We start from the raw sequence: 25,682 nt of genomic DNA on the forward strand, positions 1-25,682 counted from the left end.
TCTTGAACACTTTAACCCCTTCACCCCCAAGGGTGGTTTGCACTTTCATGACTGGACCAATTTTTACAATTCTGACCACTGTCCCTTTGAGGTAATAACTCTGAAATGCTTCCATGGATCCCGGTGATTCTGACACTGTTTTCTCGTGACATATTGTACTTCATGTTAGTGGTGAAATTCCATTCAAATAACTTGCGTTTATTTGTGAAAAAAAGTAAATTTGGTGAAAATTTCTGTTTTTCTAACTTTGAATTTTTATGCCCTTAAATCACAGAGATGCGGCACACAAAAAACTTGATAAGTAACATTTCCCACATGTTTACTTTACATCAGCACAATTTTGGAACCAAAATTTTTTTTTTTGTTAGGAAGTTATAAGGGTTAAAAATTGACCAGCGATTTCTCATTTTTGCAACACCATTTTATTTTTTCTGACCACATCACATTTGAAGCCACTTTGAGGGGTCTATAGGATAGAAAATACCCAAAAGTGACACCATTCTAAAAACTGCACCCCTTAAGGTGCTCAAAACCACATTCAAGAAGTTTATTAACCCTTTAGGTGCGTCACAGGAATTTTTTTGAATATTTTAAAAAATGAACATTTAACTTTTTTTCACTAAAAAAAAAACTTCAGGTTAAATTTTTTTTTTTTTACCAAGGGTAACATGAGAAATTGGACTGCAAAAGTTATTGTGCAATTTGTCCTGAGTACACTGATACCTGATATGTGGGGGGGAACCACTGTTTCGGCGCATGGCAGAGCTCAGAAGGGAAGGAGCGCAGTTTGACTTTCTCAATGCAAAATTGGCTGGAATTCAGATCGGATGCCATGTCACGTTTGGAGAGCCCCTGATGTACCTAAACAGTGGAAACCCCCCCACAAGTGACCCCATTTTGGAAGCTAGACCCCCCCCCCCCCAAGGAACTTGTCTAGATATGTGGTGAGAACTTTGAACCCACAAGGGCTTCACAGAAGTTTATAACGTGTAGCGGTACAATTAAAACATATTTTTTTCCACAAAAATGATCTTTTAACCCTCAATTCTTACTTTTCCAAGAGTAACAGGACCCTAAAAGTTGTTGTGCAATTTGTCCTGAGTACGGTGATACCCCACATGTGGGGGTATACCACTATTTGGGCGCATGGCAGAGCTCGGAAGGGAAGCAGCGCCATTTGACGTTTTTGGCTGGAATTGAGATCGGACACCATGTCGCGTTTGGAAAGCCCCTGATGTACCAAAACAGTCGATACCCCCCACAAATGACACCATTTTGGAAACTAGACCCCCCCCCCCCAAGGAACTTATCTAGATGTGTGGTGAGTACTTTGACCCCTCCAGTGCGTCACAGAAGTTTATAATTCCCAGGCATGAAAATAAAAAAATCGTATTTTTTCCACAAACAAGATCAATTAGTCCCCAATTTTTTTTATTTTCCCAAGGGTAACAGGAGAAATTGGGCCCCAAAAGTTGTTGTCCAATTTGTCTTGAGTACACTGATACCCCATATGTGGGAGAAAACTATTGTATGGGCACACGTCGGGGCTCGGAAGGGAAGTAGTGATGTTTTGGAATGCAGACTTAGATGGAATGGTCTGCGGGTGTCATGTGCGTTTGGAGAGCCCCTGATGTACCTAAACTATTGAAACTCCCCACAAGTGACCCCATTTTGGACACTAGACCCCCCACGGAACTTATCTAGATGTGTAGTGAGCAATTTAAACCCCCAAGTGCTACACAGAAGTTTATAACGCCTGGGCGTGAAAATAAAAAATCATTTTTTTCCACAAATATTTCTGCCCACAATTTATTTTCCTAACGGTAACAGGAGAAATTGGACCCCAAAAGTTGTCTTGCAATTTGTCCTGAGTAGGCTGATACCCTACATGTGGGGGTAAAACACTGGGCGCATGGCAGAGCTTGGAAGGGAAGGAGCACCATTTGACTTTTTCAACTCCGAATTGGCTGGAATTGAGCTCAGACGCCGTGTTGCATTTGGAGAGCACCCGATGTGCCCAAACAGTGGAAACCCTCAATTCTAACGCCAACACACCCCTAGCCCTAGCCCTAACCCTAATGGGAAAATGGACATAAATTTTATTTTTTCCCTTACTAAGGGGGTGATAATGGGGGTTTTGATTTACTATTTATGGCGGGTTTTTATGTTTGGCAGCTGTCATACGCTAAAAGACGCTTTTTATTGCAAAAATAGTTTTTGCATCACCACATATTGAGAGCTATAGTTATTCTGTATTTTGACCCACCGAGTCATGTGAGGTCTTATTTTTTGCGTGACGGTTTGACGTTTTTATTGGTACCATTTTCGGGCACGTGACATTTTTTGATCGCTTTTTATTCTGATTTTTGGGACGCAGAATGAACAAAAACCAGCGTTTCATGAATTTCTTTTGGGGGGGGGGGTGCGTTTACACCGTTCCGCGTGCGGTAAAATTGAAAAAGCGGTTTTATTCTTCGGGTCAGTACGGTTACAGCGATACCTCATTTTAGGTCGTTTTTTTATATTTTGTCGGTTCTATGCAATGAAAGCTATTTTATATAAATATGTTTGCATCGCTTTATTCTTCGAGCTATAACTTTTATATTTTTTTCGCTGATGATGCTGTGTGGCGGCTCGTTTTTTGCGGGACAAGATGACGTTTTCAGGGTACCATGGATATTTATGTGTCTTTTTGATCGTGCGTTATTGCACTTTTTGTTTGGCGGTATGATAATAAATCATTATTTTTTTTGCTTCGTTTTTTATTGTTTTTGTTTAAGGGGTTCACTAAAGGGGTTAACTAATGGGACAGTTCTATAGGGCAGGTCGTTATGGACACGGCGATACCTAATGTGTACTTTTTATTGTGTTTTTGGTTTGTTTTTTGTTTCCAAAAAAATGGATTTATTGGGGGAATTTTTTTTCTTTTTCTAATTGGCGATTTTTAAAAAAAATTATTTTAACACTTTTTTTTTTTTCTTTATTACATTGTCCCAGGTGGGACATCACTGTCTGTGACAGATCAGCGATCTGTCACAGGCACTGCTGCAGACTTCCTCATGCCTGCGCTTTGTAGGCACTGAGGAAGCCGGCTCCCTGCAGGCCCCCGTCGCCATCTTGGATTCGGGGTCTGCAGAGAAGGAGCCCCCCGCAGCAGCGCTGCACATTGCAGACATACTATCCCGTCCATGGGCATAGGGGCCCGGGTCCCATGGACGGGATAGTACGTCTGATGTCAGGAAGGGGTTAACGGATCCCGCTGAGCTTGAGATTTTTTTTTTGACATATTGTACTTCATGTTAGTGGTAAAATTTCTTCTATATAAGAAATAGAAACCAGGAGGGCACCACTCAATATCAATTGGGGATACGCCTGTAATCGGTAAAGAACTGAAAATTGGTAGAAAATGCTACTGATCATGCAAAGACAGGGATCACCACATCAAATACAAATTTTATTGATTGCAGAAAGACAACACCATATAAAAACAATTAAGTCATAAAATGACACATGTAAAGCACACTAGGCCCATAATAGAGCCAACAAGACCCACCCTATACCATGAGAGCTAATGAGTGGGCTCAAACATATTACACCGTAACCATGCAGTCATATCCCTGTAATATCAGAGAAATATGTCACCAAGCAAATCCTGATGGTAAATCCAAATGTCTGAATGAAGACCAATATTGGCACAAAAGTAACAAATGAGCCATATAAGATAAACGACCATTGGATGCCTACAGGAAAAGCCTGGGAAGGATTAAACAAGTTTTACAACAGCATGACTAACATGATAAACGCTCATGCCACGGGAGAGCCACACACATGATCAAATATAAGGTGCAACCAATAGTGCAGGAAAAATACAACAACCTGTGAACTGGAAAATAGCCATTATAAAGCCAATGAGGCTGAAAAGGTAAAAATCACAGAGATTGTATCCTGCCAGTGTTACCACAAGATGGTAGCGCTCACATGGGGGGAGCTTGTGGAGTGCCCGATGCGTGTCGCCACCGCAAGGTGGCTTCGTCAGGGGCTGGAGAGTCAATCTAACATGTCATATAAATATGTTCATTCATCAAGAGTAATAAGTTGCAGCTGCGGCAGTATACCTGTTTAAGCTGCGTTAAAGATGGAGGTGCAGTCACGCCGAGGATAGAGGTGTGATCTGCAGCTCGCAGTCATTACCTGGTTAAGGGTGTATGACTTATCGAAACTCCTACTGCGCGGACGCAAGAGGTAGTACCACAATACAAAGAAATTAACCTTGCAATAATGTCCCGACAGGGAGACCGGGAGCTGCGGACACACCAAAGATGGAGGTGTGGACAAAAGCTCATGATCGCTTCCTGTTTATCACTGTGTGACATATAAAACCTACTGCACAGGCGCCAAGGAGTCATTGCCCCAATAGCAATAAGGAAGCGCTGCAATACTGCACGGCATATCAAGTCACAAATGCGCAGGCGTAGAACCGGCGATTTCCACAATACTAAAACAAAGCATTTTCAGAAATCATATGTTAAGTATATAATTGCAAATGCGCAAGCCAGACTATGAAAATCACTAAGTGCCCAATACCCAGTGCGCAATCGCAGATGAAACTATCACTCTAATAACAAGGGCAACAACTAATGCCCAGCTATCATGACATGATCATTCATATAGATGGCGCAATCAAAACAAATAACACTGTTAGATGAAATTTACATGCTGAAGTGATCATAAATATTCAATGCTTCAAATTTAATGAAAGAACATATTGAATAAATGTTCCATATACATTTAGGGAGGCTCAAAATAGAGCCTAGGACATAATATGCCATCATGTCACTCTTAGTGCTTTTTTATGTACAGCCATGCAACGACAAAAGAAGCGGCATATAGTGCTGGCGAGAACAGTAGTATGCATAATGGTGGTGAACAAATCACAAAAATAACAGATGTTAACAACACCTTGGTAAATTGCCAGACAGGCATAAAAAAAGGTAATCCCGCCCTAAATTCATGTCAGATAGGTGTTGCACAATAGTGACACATTCAATAACCCAGGCTATCACAATATGTAATTGGATTCACCACCTGATTCTAAAGAAAGTATAGGGTGAAAATTACATAGCTAGTTTATTTACGGTTGCTGTACAAAGCGGAGTCCAACTGGGTGGTCGAATAAGGACCCCTGTTGGTAGTAATATACAGTACTCAAAAATGGTTGCGCCCACACTGAAAATCATCTGAGGGATAAACCACACAAGTGTAACTCCACAAACTCCACCCCACTTTCTTCTATATGACTTGAGTTTATTTATGAAAAAAATAGAAATATGGCAAATTTTTAAAATTTTGCAATTTTCAAACTTTTAAATTTTATGCCCTTAAATCAGAGATGCAAAACTATAAGCCGCGGAGACACCATCACATGTTTCTCAACGCAAGCAATGACTAGCCAGGTCTTTCACCGGGAAGGAACAACCAAGGGAAGGGCAGTCTCCAATGACGGAAACCACCTATGCCAAAACATGGTATCCATCCACAGACAGCTGTTTCGGGGTATTGCCCCTCATCAGTGTGGAGTAGGAAACTGGCTAGTAGGAGCAATGCCTAGTGGAAGACTATGAAAAATGAGGATGATTGACCTCATGGAGATCAACATCCGACACTGCGGACACCATCACATGTTTCTCAACGCAAGCAATGACTAGCCAGGTCTTTCACCGGGAAGGAACAACCAAGGGAAGGGCAGTCTCCAATGAAGGAAACCACCTATGCCAAAACATGGTATCCATCCACAGACAGCTCTCCATGAGGTCAATCATTCTCATTTTTCATAGTCTTCCACTAGGCATTGCTCCTACTAGCCAGTTTCCTACTCCACACTGATGAGGGGCAATACCCCGAAACAGCTGTCTGTGGATGGATACCATGTTTTGGCATAGGTGGTTTCCTTCATTGGAGACTGCCCTTCCCTTGGTTGTTCCTTCCCGGTGAAAGACCTGGCTAGTCATTGCTTGCGTTGAGAAACATGTGATGGTGTCTCCGCGGCTTATATATTTGCATGTTTTACATATTTCCCATAAGGGATGGGGGCAGTGCTCTAGAATCACTGCGTTGAGAAACACGTGATGGTGTCTCCGCAGTGTCGGATGTTGATCTCCGTGAGGTCAATCATCTCTGATTTAAGAAAAATGAGGATGTCACACAAAATACTTAATAAATAACATTTCCCACATGTCTACTTTACATCAGTACAATTTTGGAAACCATTTTTTTGTTAGGGAGTTATAAGGGATAAAAGTTGACCAGCAATTTCTCATTTTTACAACAAAATTTACAAAACCATCTGTTTTAGGGACCACCTCACATTTGAAGTTACTTTGAGGGGTCAATATGACAAAATACCCAAGAGACACCATTCTAATGCTAGGTTCACATTTGCGGTTGAGTCTGCAGCATATCGTCCGTAAACTCATGCAAAATCGTACAGTATGTAAACGCATAAAAACAGCGTATTTTAGCCGCATCGTCTAACTCAAGACGGCAAAAAAACGCTGCATTTGTACGCGTTTGCATGCGTTTACGTTCATGTGCATGCTTCCCATATGGAAATTTTTCCAGGAGATTTTCTGTAACACAAGCCATGCCCAATGTGCGTGTCTCTTGGGATTTCGGTATATAGACCCTTATAGAGCTGAAATCGCGGATTTTGATCCTGTATCCTGCTTCAAGATGGATATTCGCAAGGATAGTTTCTATTTTAAATTGGATTTGGATATCAAATTGTTTCTTGCCTTTGCTTGTGAGCAAGAAAGGAAAAGAGACTGAGAAGATGGCGTCAGCGCTTTTGGCAACACCCCATTCTTGAAGTGCAAGAGAGCTGTGGAGCCTACCACTCCTCATTATTCAGTGAGCTCCGTGAAAACCCGGATAAATATTTTGATTATACGAGGATGTCTGAAGAGCTTCTGGGATTTGCTGGGTCGTGTACAAGGAGCCATCACAGCAGGCAGGACACCCAGCTCTGTAGAGCTATTCCAGCTGAGGAACGTCTGCTGGTGACACTAAGGTGCGTAATATTTAAAACTAAACGTCTGTCATAATTATTATTCTGCAATGTCCTTATCTTTTTTTTTTTTTTTTTTCATAGCCCCTGTTGTAAATATTATCCATAATATTTTTTTTCTTTCTCTGTTTGGCAGATTCCTTGCCATCGGAGAGAGCCTATCATCGCTCCATTTCCAGTTCCAGATGGCTTTTCCACCCTTTCTGGGATAGTTTCAGGCACCTAACGGTCTTTGTAGGCCGTTCATCAAGAATTTATCCCCTTTCCCACCATGGAATTATGGCATGAAAATGCAGAAAAATTCTGGGATTTGTGTAATTTCCCCAACTGTTTGGGAGCAGTGGATGGGAAACATATTAAGATTACTAAACCGACTCGAAGTGGATCCGAGTACTTTAATTATAAAAAATATTTTTCTGTAGTGCTGATGGCCATTGCTGCTGCAGACTGTAGATTTATTGCCGTGAACATTGGTTCTTTTGGCCGTGGAAGTGACTCCCAGACATGGGCCAGCGGTTGTATGGGATAAATTTTTGTTTCCCCTTGCCACGACCTCTTCCCCAACACTCAAGGACCTTCAATGCCATTTGTTGTGGTTGATGAGGCCTTTCAGATGTGTGGAAACCTACTCAAGCCATACTCCAGTCGGGACTTAAACCAAACAAAAAGGATTTTTAATTACCGACTGACCAGGGCACGAACAACTGTTGCATGTGCCTTTTGGTATTCTTGTCTCTAAATGGCGCATTTTAGGGACAGCAATTAATCTCAAAATTGAGACGGTCGATGAGTTGGTCAAGGCGTTCTCCACAACTACATAATGACCAAAGAGTGACCAACCTTCGAACTTAAAGAATCTGTTCGTAACCCGTTGCCCAAATGAGGGATACATTCGCGGACTACTTTGTTTCTCAGATTGGACGTGTGGCATGGCAAGGTGCAATGGTTTAGAAAAACGTTGAAATGTTATGGCATTTTCATTTTAACAAGTAGTTTAAATGTTTTATGTAAATAAAATTTTAGTACAACACCTGTTTACTTTATGTCCCCATGCTTTACACTTTGCCTGTTTGTCAGTGCTATGGTTGGTAACTTCTCATGAGCGCCATCGTCTCTTCAGTCTGCATTAATCTATAGTCCAATAGATTAATGCACACTGAAGAGATGGAGGAAATCCACCTCATCTTTACTCACCTGCCCTTGTACAGTATCAGAACTACTGCACTCAGGATGCACAAAACAGAGCATCCTCAGTGCAATAGTACTGACACCTGGGCAGGTGAGTATTGCAGACCCCTGACCCTTAATGTTTACTTTTTTTTTTATTTTTTTATTTTTTTCGGGGGGTGGGGGTGGATTTTCAGTCGTCTTTGTTCTTTTGCCACCTCATAGATCCATGACAGACACAATAAAGAAAAGTAAGAGAAGATTGTGTTTCATGGAGCTATGAGGTGTTTGTGTGTACGGCGACTTGTGTATTGACGGCGCATGGTGTATGTTGCCGGCGGCGAAAGAGACAAAGAGCAAGTAGTGATAGGGGGCAAAGATAACAATTTACAAAAAAAAATATTTTTTACTTACAGAGGGGGAAATCTTACAGACCAGGGGGGTGTGGAGATGGGAGGATTGGCTCGGGGTGGACGCTGAAGGGGTTCCAGGGGAAGGGGATGTGTGGGATCTTGGAGATCAAGGACCGATGTTGACACATTAGGAGTGGAAACATTGGCGGGAGAGACACATTAGAAGGGAGTGACAAATTGGATTTAACAGACACATTAGGAGGTGAGGGTGGTGGAGGGAGCACAACTGTCCTTTCCTGCCTTTGTTCCCTTTTCCTCCTTTTTTTATACTTCCCATGTGTTTGCTGGCTACTTCTCCTTGGAAGGGTGGGAGTGGTGGGTTCAGAAGGCGTGGTGGCGGTGGACGAACGTGCAGGCCACTGATTCTGCGTGCTGGTGGATGGCCGTGAAGGAGCAGGAACCTGTGTGCTGGTGGCAGTGGACTGCTGTGCAGGTGCATTTCTGTGTGATGGTGGCAGTGGGAATCCATGCAGGTGTAAGGGGGTGACTAGGCGTGTCACGTGCCTCCCCACTGTGAACGCTGTATATACGTATTACCCTATGTCAATGTTTACCTGTATTTAGATAGGGACAGTTAGCAGCATAGGTAGGCCTAATATGTAGTGTACAATGGAGGTATGTAGTGCTCGGGACACTAGGGGGCACTCTAGAATACAATTCGGAGATGGCAATAGGTCAAGGTACAGAACCAATAGGGTGGTTAAGGAATGAAGTTCAGGAAGTGAAAGGGAACAAGTGCAGTTGGGAATGGTGTAAGAGGTTTGGGAAGAAGTGTGTTTCGGTTAGGACTGAAGAAGAAAGGCATCTGGGACGAACCTTTTCATAGTGTATCGGGTGACCTCCTGCAACGTTCAGGGACCTACAGTTCATACAGTAGTTGCAAGCAGCAACTGGATATTCGCTCAGGATAAGGAATATGAACGGGGAGCACTTGGAGGCAGCTAGCCGGAGGATTCAGGAAGCTTCGGGCTTGGACACCAGGATGCTGAAGCAGAAGGGACATAACAGGGAGAGCATAGATGAGATGCTAATAGACTGTAACTATTCTGAAGAAGCCTGAAATTAGTCAAGTTTAATTGAAAAAGAACCTGGACTCTGAGCCTGTTTGTGTGTGTGTGCGCGCATCCAAAGAACTGAGGTACTGCAGTGTGAAGATCCCTGACCGGCAGGTGGGTGCAGCACCGCGCACACACAGCACATGGGAACAAGGACATGCTGATTTTTTAGTAACGGAGCATCCAGGGTGTGGAAGAGTTAAAGCCCCTCATTACAGCTGTCACCCGGCCGCCCGTTACACGTGAGCAGGACTCTGCGTGATAGTGGCGGTGGGAATCCATGCAGGAGCAGGACTCTGCGTGATGGTGGCAGTGGGAATCCGTGCAGGAGCAGAACTCTGCGTGATGGTGGAGGTGGGAATCCGTGCAGGAGCAGGACTCTGCGTGCTGGTGGGAATCCGTGCAGGAGCAGAACTCTGCATGGTGGTGGTGCTGTAGTGGAGTGTGGCAGGACTGGGCATGGTGGTGGCCATAGAGGGGTATGCAGCAGAACTCGGTAGCGATGTTAACTGGTGGCACAGTTAGAAAGGTTATATGTGCCTGTGAGTATAACAGTCTGCTGCATAGCTTGCACGTAAGCAGCATTGCAGGCCTTCATCACATTTAGCTGAAGTTCAGGTGTAAGGTTTTCCGCCATGCCCCGTTCTATGGCCGTAAAAAAAATGAGCTGGTCTCTAGATGTCAGATTCCAGACGGTCAAGGCGCTGGTGGACAGACTGGAAAAGGGTCAATATGATTTAAACCACTATCCAGTCTATCTACCATTATCTTAGGCCATCCTGGAAAACCGAGCTCAAGTGTATAAACTCGGGCATGAGTTTCCTATCTGAGGCCTTTTTCCGCTGTTAGGAAGACCAAACATAAAGAGGCGGAGGAGGCCTGGGACAAGGGAAGACCTGCAGGACCAGCCGCCTGTACTCCAGCCTGTGACGCTGGCCTACTTGCCGCATCGCTGGTGAATGGCTGGGACTGCTCCGAGGCTGTTCGCTGAAGGACCGCTCCAGAGGATGACCCAGGTTTGAGGGTGCTGCTCCATGTTCTGTGAAAAGAAAAGAAAAACATTACTACCACAAAAAACTATTGTACAAGCGCCAACTCCTGTGAACTAGAAAAATTCAGTTTAGGGAACACAACACAATGGGATACAACACAAAAAATACGTTCTTTGTGCAAGGACAGACCTCAGGAAAGCCAGCATTTGGTGGTATTTATATTTACGGATCCTTGCTGCATCACCACCACTGCGAACCTGGTTCTCCTGACTGAGGTCCTTGTTGAAGCGAACCTTCATTGAAAGCCAAAGGGTTCTGACTTAACTGTGAAGAGGGATAAAAAAGGGTTAAACAATGCACTGTAGGCCATGATCACACAACCATGCGATAAACTCCGTATGCGTTTATAGGCGGCAAACTGCCGCCACCAAAATTGCAACATCTTGCGTTGGCCGCACAAGCCGAACGCATGCGTTGTCAAACGTGTCCGAATGCATATGAACGCATAAAACGTTAAAGATAGGAAAACGCGACGCATGCGGATGTATACGGCCGAAACGCTGCGGACAAAACCGCAAATGTGAATCCAGCCTAAAAACTGCAACCCTCAAGGTGCTCAAAACCACATTCAAGTTTATTAACCCTTTACGTGCTTCACAGGAACTGAAGTAATGTGGAAGGAAAAAAATAACTATTTTACTTCATTTACACTTAGTTTTCCCAAGTGTAAAAAGAGAAAATGAACCACAAAATTTGTGCAATTTCTCCTGAATACGCCGATACCCCATATGTGAAGGTAAACCACTGTTTGGGCGCACGACAGGGCTTGGAAGGGAAGGATTGCCGTTTGACTTTTTTTTTTTTTTTTTTTTTTTTTTTTTTTTATTCATTTATTAAACATCAGAGTACAAAGAATGTACAACATACACAATGGCTTATGATAACAGCCATTATACATAGCACACATGTTTCCGTCCATAGTAAAATATAATTCAAAGAAATTGCATACTCTTATAGGTAAACAAGGTAATATGTACATTTCTTTCCAAGCATATGTAAAGGATAATTGTTTATGTATTTCCCCACATGTATATCAATCCAATTTCACAAACCTTGTCATATCATGCAACAGTAGGAACTAACTAAAACTCCTAAACTACAACTACCACTACGTCAACTAATACCCACTATTTCCGCAGCCTAGTTTCCTGTATCATATTGTGTTGCATGTGATGTCTCAGTCTTGCAAATTGAGGGGAGAGGAATTCCACCTCTCCCAGATCTTTTCAAATTTACCCGGGCATCCCCTGTTTTGTTATAACGTGCGCTCGTATGGAACAATTGAATTCACCAAGTTGATCCAAAATCTAAGGGAAGGACCTCAGTGCCAGCACCTTCCGTGCCATAAACAGTGTCTCGCGCAAGAAGACCCCAGCATAGCGATCCCATATCTCCTCCTCCCACACCCCAAACAAGCAGACCAATGGCTCTAGAGGGACAGGGGTCTGCACCAGGGATGTCAGTACTGTAGTCACCTCTTTCCAGTAGTGTAGGATAGTTGGACATTGCCACACCATATGAATAAAATCCGTATCTGGCGAGTGACATCGCATACATTCTGATGATTGAAGCAGACCCATCCTAAAGAGTCGCACCGGAGTCGAATATGATTGATTTATTATATATAATTGTATCATTTTGTTATTAATAGATGGCGATTACTCCAATCGGAGACTCCAGAATCTCCTCCCACTTCTCTCCTTGCGTATTAGGGATGAGTCGTTCCCACTTCATCTTAATAGAGCTTATGGCCGATTCTGCCCCTACTGACAGCATGTATGTGTACAAAGAGGATATGAGACCCTGGGGACCCTGCGAATTAATGATTCCTATCAGAGGTAAAGATGAAATAGTACGGTCCACACCCCTATCCCTCATATGTGATTGAAGAGCCGATCTCGGCTGCAGATAGCGATAAAATTGAGATCTTGGAATATCTTGTGTGACCTGTAATAGTTCAAAAAAACTTTAAGGTCCCCTGGTCATACAAGTCTCCCACTGAAGAAACGCCACGCTGAGTCCAAAAAACGGCGGATGGGTGATTCAGTAGCTCCGGAAAATAGTTATTACTCCACAGGGGCATTTCAGCTATAACATCTTTAAACCCTATTACCTTCTTAATTTGTCTCCATATTAATCGTGCCAGCAGGAGCAGGGGTAACAGACGTGGAACATTAGTTTTTTCCAACTCAAGGAAACCTAACGGGCAATCCGCTTGTGCAGCGTGTGAAGCAGGTGGCTTTCAGAATTAGGGAGGCAATTACCCGGCATCCAATTATTTAAAGCTTTAGCCTGCTCAGCTAAGTACTATAGGAAAAAAATCTGGCAACGCTGCCCCACCTCCCTTCTTTGGTCTTTGTAAAGTGGACAATTTAAGTTTGGGCCTAGTTTTCCCCCAAATAAAGAACGTGACCAAAGAATTAAGATTGACAAAAAAGGACTTGGACACCGCTACCGCACTGTGCTGAAGCGAATAGCTAAATTTAGGGAGTAATATCATTTTAATCAGATTAATACGTCCAGCCACAGATAATGGGAGCCTACTCCAGGACGCAAATTTAGCTTTAACTAGTTCCAACAACGGGTGGACATTAAGTTGTAGATCAAGCGTACAATCATGGCCAAAAGTTTTGAGAATGACACAAATATTAATTTTTACATAGTCTACTGCTTCATTTTTTCTAATGGCAATTTGCATATACTCCAGAATGTTATCAAGAGTGATCAGCTTAACAGCAATTGCTTGCAAAGTCAATATTTGCCTAGAAAATGAACTTTATCCCGCAAAACACATTTCAACATCATTGCAGCCCTGCCTTAAAAGGACCAGCTAACATCGTTTCAGTGATTGCTCCATTAACACAGATGTGGGTGTTGATGAGGACAGGGCTGGAGATCAATCTGTCATGATTAAGTAAGAATGACACCACTGGACACTTTAAAAGGAGGCTGGTGCTTGGCATCATTGTTTCTCTTCTGTTAACCATGGTTATCTCTAAAGAAACACATGCAGTCATCATTGCACTGCACAAAAATGGCCTAACAGGGAAGAGTATCGCAGCTAGAAAGATTGCACTTCAGTCAACAATCTATCGCATCATCAAGAACTTCAAGGAGAGAGGTTCCCTTGTTGCCAAAAAGGCTCCAGGGCACCCAAGAAAGACCAGCAAGCGCCAGGACCGTCTCTTAAAAGTGTTTCAGCTGCGGATCGGGCTACCAGCAGTGCAGAGCTTGCTCAGGAATGGCAGCAGGCAGGTGTGAGTGCATCTGCACGCACTGTGAGGTGGAGACTCTTGGAGCAAGGCCTGGTCTCAAGGAGGGCAGCAAAGAAGCCACTTCTCTCCAGGAAAAACATCATGGACAGACTGATATTTTGCAAGAGGTACAGGGAGTGGACTGCTGAGGACTGGGGTAAAGTCATTTTCTCTGATGAATCCCCTTTTCGATTGTTTGGGACATCTGGAAAACGGCTTATTCGGAGAAGACCAGGTGAGCGCTACCACCAGTCTTGTCTCATGCCAACTGTCAATCATCCTGAAACCATTCATGTGTGGGGTTGCTTCTCAGCCAAGGGAATGGGCTCTCTCTCAGTCTTGCCTAAAAACACAGCCATGACTAAAAAGAATGGTACCAGAATGTCCTCCAAGAGCAACTTCTCCCAACTGTCCAAGAGCAGTTTGGAGATTAACAATGCCTTTTTCAACATGATGGAGCACCTTGCCATAAAGCAAAGGTGATAACTAAATGGCTCAGGGAACAAAACATAGAGATTTTGGGACCATGGCCTGGAAACTCCCCAGATCTTAATCCCATTGAGAACTTGTGGTCAATCATCAAGAGACGGGTGGCCAAACAAAAACCTTCAAATTCAGACAAAATAAAAGCATTGATTTTGCAAGAATGGACTGCTATCAGTCAGGATTTGATCCAGAAGATTGAGAGCATGCCAGGGAGAATTGCTGAGGTCCTGAAGAAGGGTCAACACTGCAAATATTGACTTGCTGCATTAACTCATTCTAACTGTCAATATAACCTTTTGCTGCTCATAATATGATTGCAATTATATTTCTGTATGTGATAAAAACATCTGACAAACACACATAAAAATCAGAGGCCAGCAGATCATGTGAAAATATAATATTTGTGTCATTCTCAAAACTTTTGGCCATGACTGTACTATTGTTAGAGATGTGGATACCCAAATATTTAAAACTAGATACAATAGACAGTGAGGAGAGAGCCTCCAGCTGGGTCATGGGGAAAGGGGTAGCAGGACAGATTTTTCCCAATTTATATGTAAACCTGAATATTTACTGAATCTATAAGGGATATCACCTGTGGCAAAGTTTCCTCCACATCATTCAAGAATATCACCATGTCATCGGCATATAGGCCTATGGTATCTACCCGACCTGCTATATCTATTCCTCGGATATTAGGGAAGGACCTTATGCGTATTGCTAATGCCTCAAGCGCAAGGGCGAGGAGGGCCGGGGAAAGAGGGCAACCCTGATGGGTTCCCCTATGCAACGTGAAAGACTCAGATATAGAATTATTTATTATAATACGGGCCTTAGGTTTCATATATAATATTTTGATCCATGTTATAAATCTACTGCCAAAGCCTTACCTCTGCAAACATGCGGAGGGGAAAGGCCATTCAAGAGAGTCAAAAGCCTTGGCAGCATCTAACTATGCCAATGCCCATTTGTTATCTGGCTCACGGGAGCTATATTGGACTATTGACTGGACTCTTCTGATGTTAATGGAAGTGCTTTTACCAGGCATAAAACCCGTTTGATCTGGATGTATGAGATTCAGTATAATTGAATTCAGTCCGGTAGCTAGAATCTTGGTGAAAATTTTATAGTCCACATTTACTAGCGAAATGGGACGATAGGATCCACATTCTAAAGGGACCTTCCCCCTCCTTCCGAAGCACTATATTAGCCCCATAAAAGGACTCAGGCATAGAATTCCCTTCCCATATTCCCCGAAATATCTTCACCAAAAGTGGCGTCAATATATCCCGATACTTCCTATATAGTTCAATAGGGAACCCATCGGATCCAGGGGCCTTCCCAGAGGCCATATCTTCTATAGCATTATCTATCTCCTCTGCGGTGAACACAGTGTCCATAAGGGCCCGTTGCTCAATCCAATGCGGGGAATGATATATCTGACAAATAGTCTAGACATCCCAAAGTGTCAGTCACTTTTAGATTCATATAGTGACCTGTAGTAGTCCTGAAAACAACCAAGAATCTCCTCGGTCGAAGACACCAGTGTACCTTCCACCCTACGAATCTGTAATATTGTATTAGAGGTGTTATGTTGGCGCACCAGATAGGCCAAGAATTTGCGCGTCTGGTTCCCCAATTCAAAATAGGATTGTCGGGGGGGGGGGGGGGGGTGGTGAAGAATTTGCGCTTAGATTTAGTATCCACATGTTGAGTATATAGCCTTTGGGCAGCCAGCCACTCAGTCCTGTTCCCGCTAGTTTGGTTAGATACATATGTTGCCTCTGCGTCTTTCAGTCGTTGCTCCACCTCGTCATCCTTTCTTGCAGTTACCCACTTAATATAAGAGATTGTGGAGGACAAACAGCCCCTCAGGTATGCCTTAAGGGCATCCGAAAATTAATTAATATCTTGAGGTTCCGGGTGGGACGCGATGAAGCAATTCAACTGATCAATCGTTCTGTCAGGAGACCCTATTAATTTTAACCAGAAAGGATTCAACTTTCAAGCTATCCCACTGTTTACTTGCCCATATTTGAGTTTAAGAATGACCGGACTATGGTCTGAGATCCCCCTACTGCCATGCTCTATATCAGCCACCCTCATTGCCAGACCGCTAGAACCAGATATATAGTCTATGCGTGATAGAGCGCGTTTAGTGGATGAGTGGCAAGTGTATTCCCTTAACTCAGGGTGACGCACCCTCCGCAAATCCAACCACCCGCCACCCCCCATAAATGATAAGAGTTGTCGGTGGAGAGGACCCCCCCAGTCGCTTCATCATCCAACCTCAATTTATCAAGGCGGTTGTTCATGACCATATTAAAGTCTCCCATACAAATAACATCTGCGTCTGGGTAGTTAAGGGCAAAACTCATTGCCTTCTGCAGAATGGATATATGAGCCGGGGGAGGATTATAAATACATAAGACCACATTTCCTGGTGTTTATCAATGCATGGACAAAAATAAAACGACCCTCAGAATCCCTCCGAGTCTCCCTCGCTTCCCATCTAACCTCTTTATGTACTTACAGCGATACCCCTCTCGAGTAGCTGGTATGGAATGTATGGGCAGACCATTGTACCCAGGGATTCTGCATGCACCGCGCTGTATCTCTAGTCAGGTGCGTCTCCACCAAGGCCACAATGTGAGGATGGTACTGTCTGACCTGTGAGAAGACCTTGATCTTTTTACGAGGAGTTTTTATTCCCCTCACGTTCCATATGTCATACATATTAACTCCGACCCCATATTTTACTCCACTGAACATGGTGCATAGTATTTCCCAGGCAAAATCTAAGGACATCACCTAGAGACTAAAATTGTTGTCGACTGCGATTTATAACCTAAAAAAATACCAAAAACCACTATGGAAAAAGTGAATAAACAGCAAACAACGTGGGAGCAGAGTTCTGTACTCCCATCACGGAACAAACAAGGGGATACCATCACTGAGCCCAGTGTCCGGTATTGTTGATAACCTGGATGTCTTCAAGGAAAGCTCCAATCCGCCGATTAATAGAAAAATACCAACTAGCATAGATGAGTTAGGATTCTTTTTCAGCAGACCCTCCATGGGATCGCAGCCACTCCGCCGCCTCCGCTGGATCCATAAAAAACAAAGTAGAACCCCCGTAGACCACCCGGAGCCGGGCTGGGTAAATCGAGTACACCACATTTCTCTCCTGCAGATGTCTTTTGACCTCTGTGAACTGTGCCTGCTGCTTCTGGAGTTCCCTTGAAAAATCTGTAAAAATCGAGATCGTAGCATTGTCAAACTTGATAGGACTCCTCTGCTGCGCCAGACGTAGAGCCACGTCTCTATCCCTGCAGTTGAGGAGGCACGCCAGAAAGGGTCTAGGTGGGGCTCAAGGAGGAAGAGGCCTAGTAGGGACTCTGTGAGCCCTTTCCACCGCGAAGATCGTGGAGAACTCATCGCCCAAAGTGGTTTTAAGTCATTCTTCCAGGAACTGCTCCGGGTGCTGTCTCTCCGATCGCTCTGGCAGGCCGATATTTCAGATATTGTTCCGACGCATCCTATTTTCCAGGTCATCTGCTTTCTGCCTCCACGTGTTCATGGAGCCCGCCACTTTTGTTAGTTTAGCTTCCATGGGTGTTATGGTGTCCTCTACCTGGAATACCCGCGTCTCCACTTCCGTAATGTGGCCCTTCATGGCTTGCATAGCTTGTCGGAGGCGTCCCACCTCGGTGTATACATCCTCTATTTTCCCAGACAGAGATGTCCTGGTTAGGGTGATGGCCTGCATAAGTTGTTCAGACGCCTGCTTAAGGGTTAATTCCTCCTGCTCACTCTCCTCCCCACCCTCAGACGGGCGGCTTTTACGCTGAGCTTGTGAGGAATTATTTTTATTAGATCTTGAGCCCTCAGCATGGTCTAATCTGGCATATTCCTTTAGCCTTTCGGCCGCTGTTCCAGATCCCTTGGAGCGGCTCATTATAGCACAATAGGGCACAGCTGGGCACTAGAAACAGTGCACTCAAGGCCCCCCTGAGTCAGGGCTACAGATGGGTATAATGATCAAATGGTGGCTGCAGGATCTCAGTAGCAGCGCAGACCCGCAGCGTCACTCAGGAAGGCAGTGTCCAGCTCCAGGCGGCAGACAAGGGCCACTATAGCCCAGGGAGAGACCCACAGGGATAACAGCCAGAAAAGAGATCAAGGTCCCTATATTGATGGTGCTGGCAGGGCAGGCAATATGACAGAGGGGAATGCGGGGCCCAATCTTCTAGGGCACACATCGCCTGCTCCCCTCAATCAGTCTAAATGTGCTCTCACCGTCCTGCTGCTCCTCCAGCGCTGCAGCGAGGGAGCCCGGTGACGCGTCTCTTACAGGCTGAGCGCGCTGTGCAGGCCCCGCCGGCCGCCCGGATCTCTGCAGCCGTGGGCTCTTAAAAATCCAGCCCTGCTCTCCCGTGGGGGTCCAGGAGTGCCCCCATGTCCGGAGGGGTCAGAGGACGGGCAAACACGCTGCAGGGGTAAGGGTCTGCCGGTTGGATGTATACAGGATGGCTGGAGCTCCCGAGAAACATGTCCTCACTGGCCGCTACATAGCCACGCCCCCTGCCATTTGACGTTTTGAACGCAAAATTGACAGGAATCAATGGTGTTGTCATGTCGCGTTTGGTACCCCCTGATGTGCCTAAACGGTGCAAAACCCACAATTCTAACTCCATCCCTAACCATAACCTTAGCCACAAACCTGATCCCAACCCTAACCATAACCCTAACCACACCCCTATCCCTAATCCTAGCCCTAACTTTAGCCCAACTCACTTTAGCCTAACTCTAACCCTAATGGAAAAATGAAAATCTATTTAGTCCATTATTTTTCCTTAACTAAGGGGGTTAGAAAGGGGGGAGGTTATTTACCAATTTGTTAATCACTGATAGGGTCTATCACAGTGACTAAAATGAACAAATAGTAAAAATCTTCCTATTGTTGCCAGGTTCCAGCCGGCAGATGTCAGCGGGCGCACTGCGCATGCATCCGCCATTTTCTTATGGGAAGATGAAATTAAATGACAACTTTGGACTTTTTTTTTTTTTTTTTTACTGGTCGCAGTTATACGGTTAATAACGGCGATCTCGACCCTGGGATCGGTGAAAACCGACCCAGTCATGCGCTCTGTTGTCTCAGCTACCCCTGGCAGCTGAGACCCCTGAGAAATTCTGTCTCTGGGGGGTGCTATACACTTTTTCCACAGCGCCGTGAATTCTCGGCGCTGTGGCTTGAATACCCTTAGCCATCGCCGTTAAAAGGTGTATTGGTGGTCGATAAGGGCTTAATAATAAAGACCTTCATTTAAAAACTTAATTTTGTGTTTACTTCTGTTATCTTTGGCTAACTATTGTTTGGTGGTCTGAAACATTTTAATGTGACAAATATGCATAATGGGAAATCAGGAAGTGGGCAAATACTTTTTCACACAACTATACATGGTCATACAGCACGGCAGTCAGATGATTTCAGTTTCAAGTCTCCTAAGGGGACTATTGTAAACAGTAAACCTTTTTCTTTATAGAACAAGTTCAAGTTATCCCCTTTTGCCCCATTAAAAATAAACCAATACACACATTTGTTATCACTAAGATCGGACACTTCTGAACTATCAGAATATAAAATAAGTTAATCTGATCAATAAACAGCGTAACAATAAAGAAGAAAAACAAATGTCAGATTTGCGTGTTTTTTTTTTTTTTTTGGCTACTGCAACATTGCAATAAAAGGTGATCAAAACATCTTATCTAACCCAAATGGTATAAATAAAAGCATCAGCTCAGGCTGCAAAATATTAGTACCAACATCCCAAAATGGAAATGCTATGGATCTTGGGAAGTGTTGACAAACAACTTTTATTTTTTTACATTTTTTTAACACTAAAATAAATTAACTGCTTGTTTGCCTACTTGTATTGACTTGGAGAATCATACTGACAATTCAGTTTTTCCAGATTGTGAACATGAAAAGTAAAAAAAAATTGTGGAATTGCATCTTTTTTGCAATTTTTCACTGCAGAATTTCAGTTCGCTATATGATAAAATGAATGGTGTCGTTGAAAAGTACAACTCCCTCAAGAAAACAATACCTCATACAGCTATATGGTCAGAAAAATAAGATATGACTCTTGGCAGAAGGGGAGCAAAAAACAAATTGTCGGGTAGTTAAGGGGTTAACTAAACAAGTTGCAGAAATGTTAAATCATGAAAACAAGCAATGGAGCTGGGGAGCAAACAGTGCTAATTAGAGTTTATTTGTATACTTGTATCCTGAAGATGGTTTGATCTCGAAACTCGTAGGTTTTATACCGCAAACTAAAATGGTTTTATCAATATTGACCCCTCAAATCCATTTGTGGGACATCATCAGCAGTGCAGGAAAAGCCACATAGCTCCCTACTATCATGAAAACCAACATTTACTCTTGTATACACTACCGTTCAAAAGTTTAGGGTCACTTAGAAATTTCCTTATTTTTGAAAGAAAAACATTTTTTTTTTTTTTCCAATGAAGCTAACATTAAATGGTTCAGAAATACACTCTATACATTGCTAATGTGGTCAATGACTATTCTAGCTGCAAATGTGTGGTTTGTAATGCAATATCTTAGGTGTATAGAGGCCCGTTTCCAACAACCATCACTCCAGTGTTCTTATGGTACTTAGTGATTGCTAACTTTGTAAGAAGGCTAATGGATGGTTAGAATACCCTTGAAAACCCTTATGCAAGTATGTTAGAACAGCTGAAAACAGTTTGGGTGATTAGAGAAGCTATAAACCTGACCTAACTTTCAGCTAGTTGAGAATATAAAGCATTACGTTTGTTGGTTCCATTAAACCAGGGGTGGGGAACCTCAGGCCCCAGGGCCATTTACGGCCCTCAATGACCTTTTATCAGGCTCCCGAGCAGATTCTCAGGGAGGGAGCTCTATTTTGATTGCCACAATCTCATTAATTTCTTCTTGCTCTGTTAGCACACACACGCAGTGTTAACTACTGAACATTGAAGGGCATGCAATGAAAGATTAAATCATGAAACCAGTGTCAGTCAGGATGTACTTTGTGGGCAGAGTTTGTACGGCCCCCGAAGGATGGTATAAATATCCAAATGGCCCTTGGCAGAAAAAAGATTCCCCACCCTGATTAAACTCTCAAAATGGCCAGAAGAAAAGCACTTTCATGTGAAACTCGACAGTCTATTCTTGTTCTTAGAAATGAAGGCTATTCCATGCGAGAAATTGCCAAAAAACTGAAGATTTCCTACAATGGTGTGTAGTACTCCCTTCAGAAGAGAGCACAAACAGGATCTAACCAGAGTAGAAAGAGAAGTGGGAGGCCCCGCTGCACAACTGAGCAACAAGACAAGTACATTAGAGTCTGTAGTTTGAGAAATCGACACCTCACAGGTCCTCAACTGGCAGCTTCATTAAATAGTACAAGCAAAACGCCAGTGTCAACGTCTACAGTGAAGAGGCAACTCCAGGATGCTGGCCTTCAGAGCTGAGTGGCAAAGAAAAAGCCATATCTGAGACTGGGTAATAAAAGGAAAAGATTAATATGGGCAAAAGAACACAGGCATTGGACAGAGGAAGACTGGAAAAAAGTGTTTATGGACAGACGAATCCAAGTTTGAGGTGTTTGGATCACACAGAAGAACGTTTGTGAGACGCAGGGAAACTGAAAAGATGGTGGAAGAGTGCCTGACTCCATCTGTCAACCATGGTGGAGGTAATGTGATGGTCTAGGGTTGCTTTGGTGCTGGTAAAGTAGGAGATTTGTACAAGGTAAAAGGGATTTTGAATAAGGAAGGCGTAGCCATGCCATACCCTGTGGACAGCGCTTGATTGAAGCCAGTTTCATCCTACAACAGGATAATGATCCAAAGCACACCTCCAAATTATGCAAGAACTATTTTGGGAAGAAGCAGGCAGCTGGTATTCTATCTGTAATGGAGTGGCCAGTGCAGTCACCAGATCACAACCCCATTGAGCTGTTGTGGGAGCAGCTTGACCGTATGGTACGCAAAAAGTGCCCATCAAGCCAAACAAATTTATGGGAGGGGCTTCTGGAAGCATGGGGTGAAATTTCTCCAGATTACCTCAGCAAATTAACTGCTAGAATGCCAATGGTCTGCAATGCTGTAATTGCTGCAAGGGAGTATTCTTGGACCAAAGCAAAGTTTGAAGGAGAAAATTTCAAATAAAATTCTTTTTTTCGAACCTTGTGAATGTCTGGACTAGATTTTTAAATTAATTTGGCAACTCATTTAATAAAAGTATGAGTTTTCATGGAAAGCACAATTGTCTGGGTGACCCTAAAGTTTTGAACGGTAGTGTGTATATCCTGCGTTCCATTCCAGTGACTATGTTGCCTGGGTTCCAGACGGTCTTTATTCCGTTTTCTTACAATGATGACGTGTCAATGGCTGACTAAGGCCTCTTTCACACTTCAGTTTTTTACAATCAGTCACAATCCGCCAGGATTTGAAAAAAACGGATCTGCAATTTTTTTTTTGAGGATCCGTTTTTTTTCCCCATTGACTTGCATTATTGGCGGATTGTGACGGATTGCCGTCCGTTGCATCCGTTTTTTTTGCGGATCCGCCAAAAGTTGCTGTCCGTCACCTTCCTCAAAGATTTCAAAATGGAGCTTGCAACGTTTTTTTCTCTGGCGGATCCTCCAGACACTGTTTTAACCCGAAATTCTTTCTGGGTGCCGGACAAAAAAAATCTTTCTCTCTTTCTCGGCTGCGATTCCTTTAAAAATCTTCATTTGTCGGATCCGTCAAAAAAACGGACGGGTGGCATCCGTTGTCATCAGTTCTACAACGGTCCCGCCATCCGTCCTTTTGGCGGATTATAACTGATGCAAAAAACTGAAGTGTGAAAGAGGCCTTACTGGAATTGCTGCTGAGGTGTATGATTGGCTGCAGACCTGATCTTTATGTGCAGCACATCATCGCTGCAGGTAAGGCTACTTTCACACTAGCGTCGTGCGACGGCCATCACCCTGCGTCGGGGCGACGTACTGTCGCACGTTGTGCACAACGGGGGCAGCAGATGCAGTTTTTCCAACGCATCCGCTGCCCCATTGTAATGTCTGGGGAGGAGGGGGTGGAGTTTCGGCCGCGCATGCGCGGTCGAAAGTGACTGAGACGACGCACAAAAAACGTTACATGTAACGTTTTTGTGTGCGTCGCGGCGGCCAAAACACGACGCATCCTTCGCACGACGGATGCGATGTGTGCTCATACGTCGCAATGCGTCGCTAACACAAGTCTATGGAGAAAAAACGCATCCTGCGGGCAACTTTGCAGGATGCGTTTTTTCTCCAAAACGACGCATTGCGACGTACGTCGGCCGACGCTAGTGTGAAAGTACCCTAAATGGAGTGTGTAGGACCATCAGATCATGAGCGCTAGTGATTTAATAGGTAATAGTATCCATACATATTGTAGATAACTTAATTTTGAACTACATGTTGAATTTAGGGCTCAGCAAAACAATGTAATTTATAGGAGCCAAGAAAATATAGTATATCCAGGTTCTCTTTTCCAGTCTGCAAAGGAACATAAATTTATATTTGACAATCACTTCGAAGATGTTATCCCATATGCTTTATTTTAATCCTCTGTGGGGAAAAAACTCAATTGGTTGTTGCATTTACTTTTTTTTTTTTTTTCTTAGCCGGGGGACCCAAAAAATGGTCCCTTTCTAGGCTATTAAGATCTGCCCTCACTCACTGGCTTTCCCCCTCTGGCGGAGAAAATTGCACGGGAGCCCACACAATTTTTTTTTTTTTTTTTTTTTTCCCCGAATATTGCCTTAAATTTAACCCCTAGAGTTTCCAAAGAAACGGATGAAAAAGCTGATGCGACAGTTCTGTTTTTTCACTGGATCCAGCGCATCAATTTTTCACAATCTGCGACGGACCTGTCGAGCCGACGGATTGTGACTGACGTAAAAAAAAAACTGAGGTGTGAAAGTAGCCTTGGTGTAATTGTAGCACAGCAGGTCAAAGTTAAAAATAAAGACTTTGACTGGATGAAACTCATGAATCATGCTCATCATTTTGTTGAATTTTTCTTTATGCCAGTCAGTGCATGCCACAAGACAAGTGACTTTTAAAGAAAACCTGTCCCCTGTTTTGGCCGCCATAAGATACAACCACCACCTTTCAGGGATTAGGTACAGCATTCTATAATGCTGTAGATAAACCCCTGCTCCGACCTGAAAAATAAGTTTTATTATGTTCACCCAAGGGGTTCGTCTGGTCTGATGGGTGTCTCAGGTCTGGGTCTAGCGCCTCCCATATTTTTGCGATGCCGCCCTCCTGCTTGCTTCATCCCTCCCCCAGCATTGTGTTCTTGCACAGGCATACTTCTCTGCCCAGTTGAGGGCAGAGGAAAGTAGTGCACGGCACAGGCTCCTGGACTGGTCAGAGACCCAGAGCCTGCGCACTGCAGGGCAGAGAAGTACGCCTGCATAGGAGCGCAATGCTGGAGAGCGATGCAAAAGCAGGAGGAGTGGCATCGCAGCAAGAAGATGGGTGTCCCCGGACCTGTGACACCCATCGGAGCGGACCGCCCCCCCCAGTTGAGTATAAAAAACTTAGGCATTTTTTTTTCACATTTGCGTATCTGTGCGCAGTGTTTGATACACACAGATCCGCATGCGTACATATCTTTAATGTGGTGTGTGCAGGAATATGCGTTTGCTTGCGGATGTGTTCAGTACACGTGCGTCGTTTCACAGTGTGCGGCGAAAGCAACATGCATTTTTTGAGGCGTCAATTATGCGCAGCCATACGCATGCGGATGAAGTGTGTCGAAACAATGCATTACTGTCTATGGGAATGCATTAGTACGCAAGGACATGCGTACGCATCCGTTCAATACGTACATCTGTACAAGGGTCTAAATACAGAATTTCCATGAGACGCGCCCATTGGACGTGGCTTGTGTCAAGGAAATTCTGGAATAGCATTGTCCTATCGAACGCATGCGCATAAATAACTCATTTTTTGGCATCATGCGTAAGCTGATGTGGATAATAACGCTGCGCTAGCATGCGTTTTGGCATGTTTGCACATGCAGATACGCTGCGCACATATAACCAAATGTGAACGTAGCCTTATTTTTCTTCTCTTGTAGGTCGAATAGGGGATTATCTA

The 25,682-nt window shown here is 43.8% G+C and overlaps 1 protein-coding gene across 5 annotated transcripts in view; it reads left to right on the top strand.

Annotated features, from left to right (window-relative positions):
* LOC141076464 (uncharacterized) overlaps positions 1-25,682 on the top strand; it is a 165,149-nt gene that overhangs the window by 62,812 nt on the left and 76,655 nt on the right. The window lies entirely within an intron of this gene.

This window comes from Dendrobates tinctorius, unplaced genomic scaffold (assembly GCF_039654945.1).
Source record: "Dendrobates tinctorius isolate UK_male_01 unplaced genomic scaffold, ASM3965494v1 ptg000409l, whole genome shotgun sequence".
Lineage (NCBI taxonomy): Eukaryota > Metazoa > Chordata > Amphibia > Anura > Dendrobatidae > Dendrobates > Dendrobates tinctorius.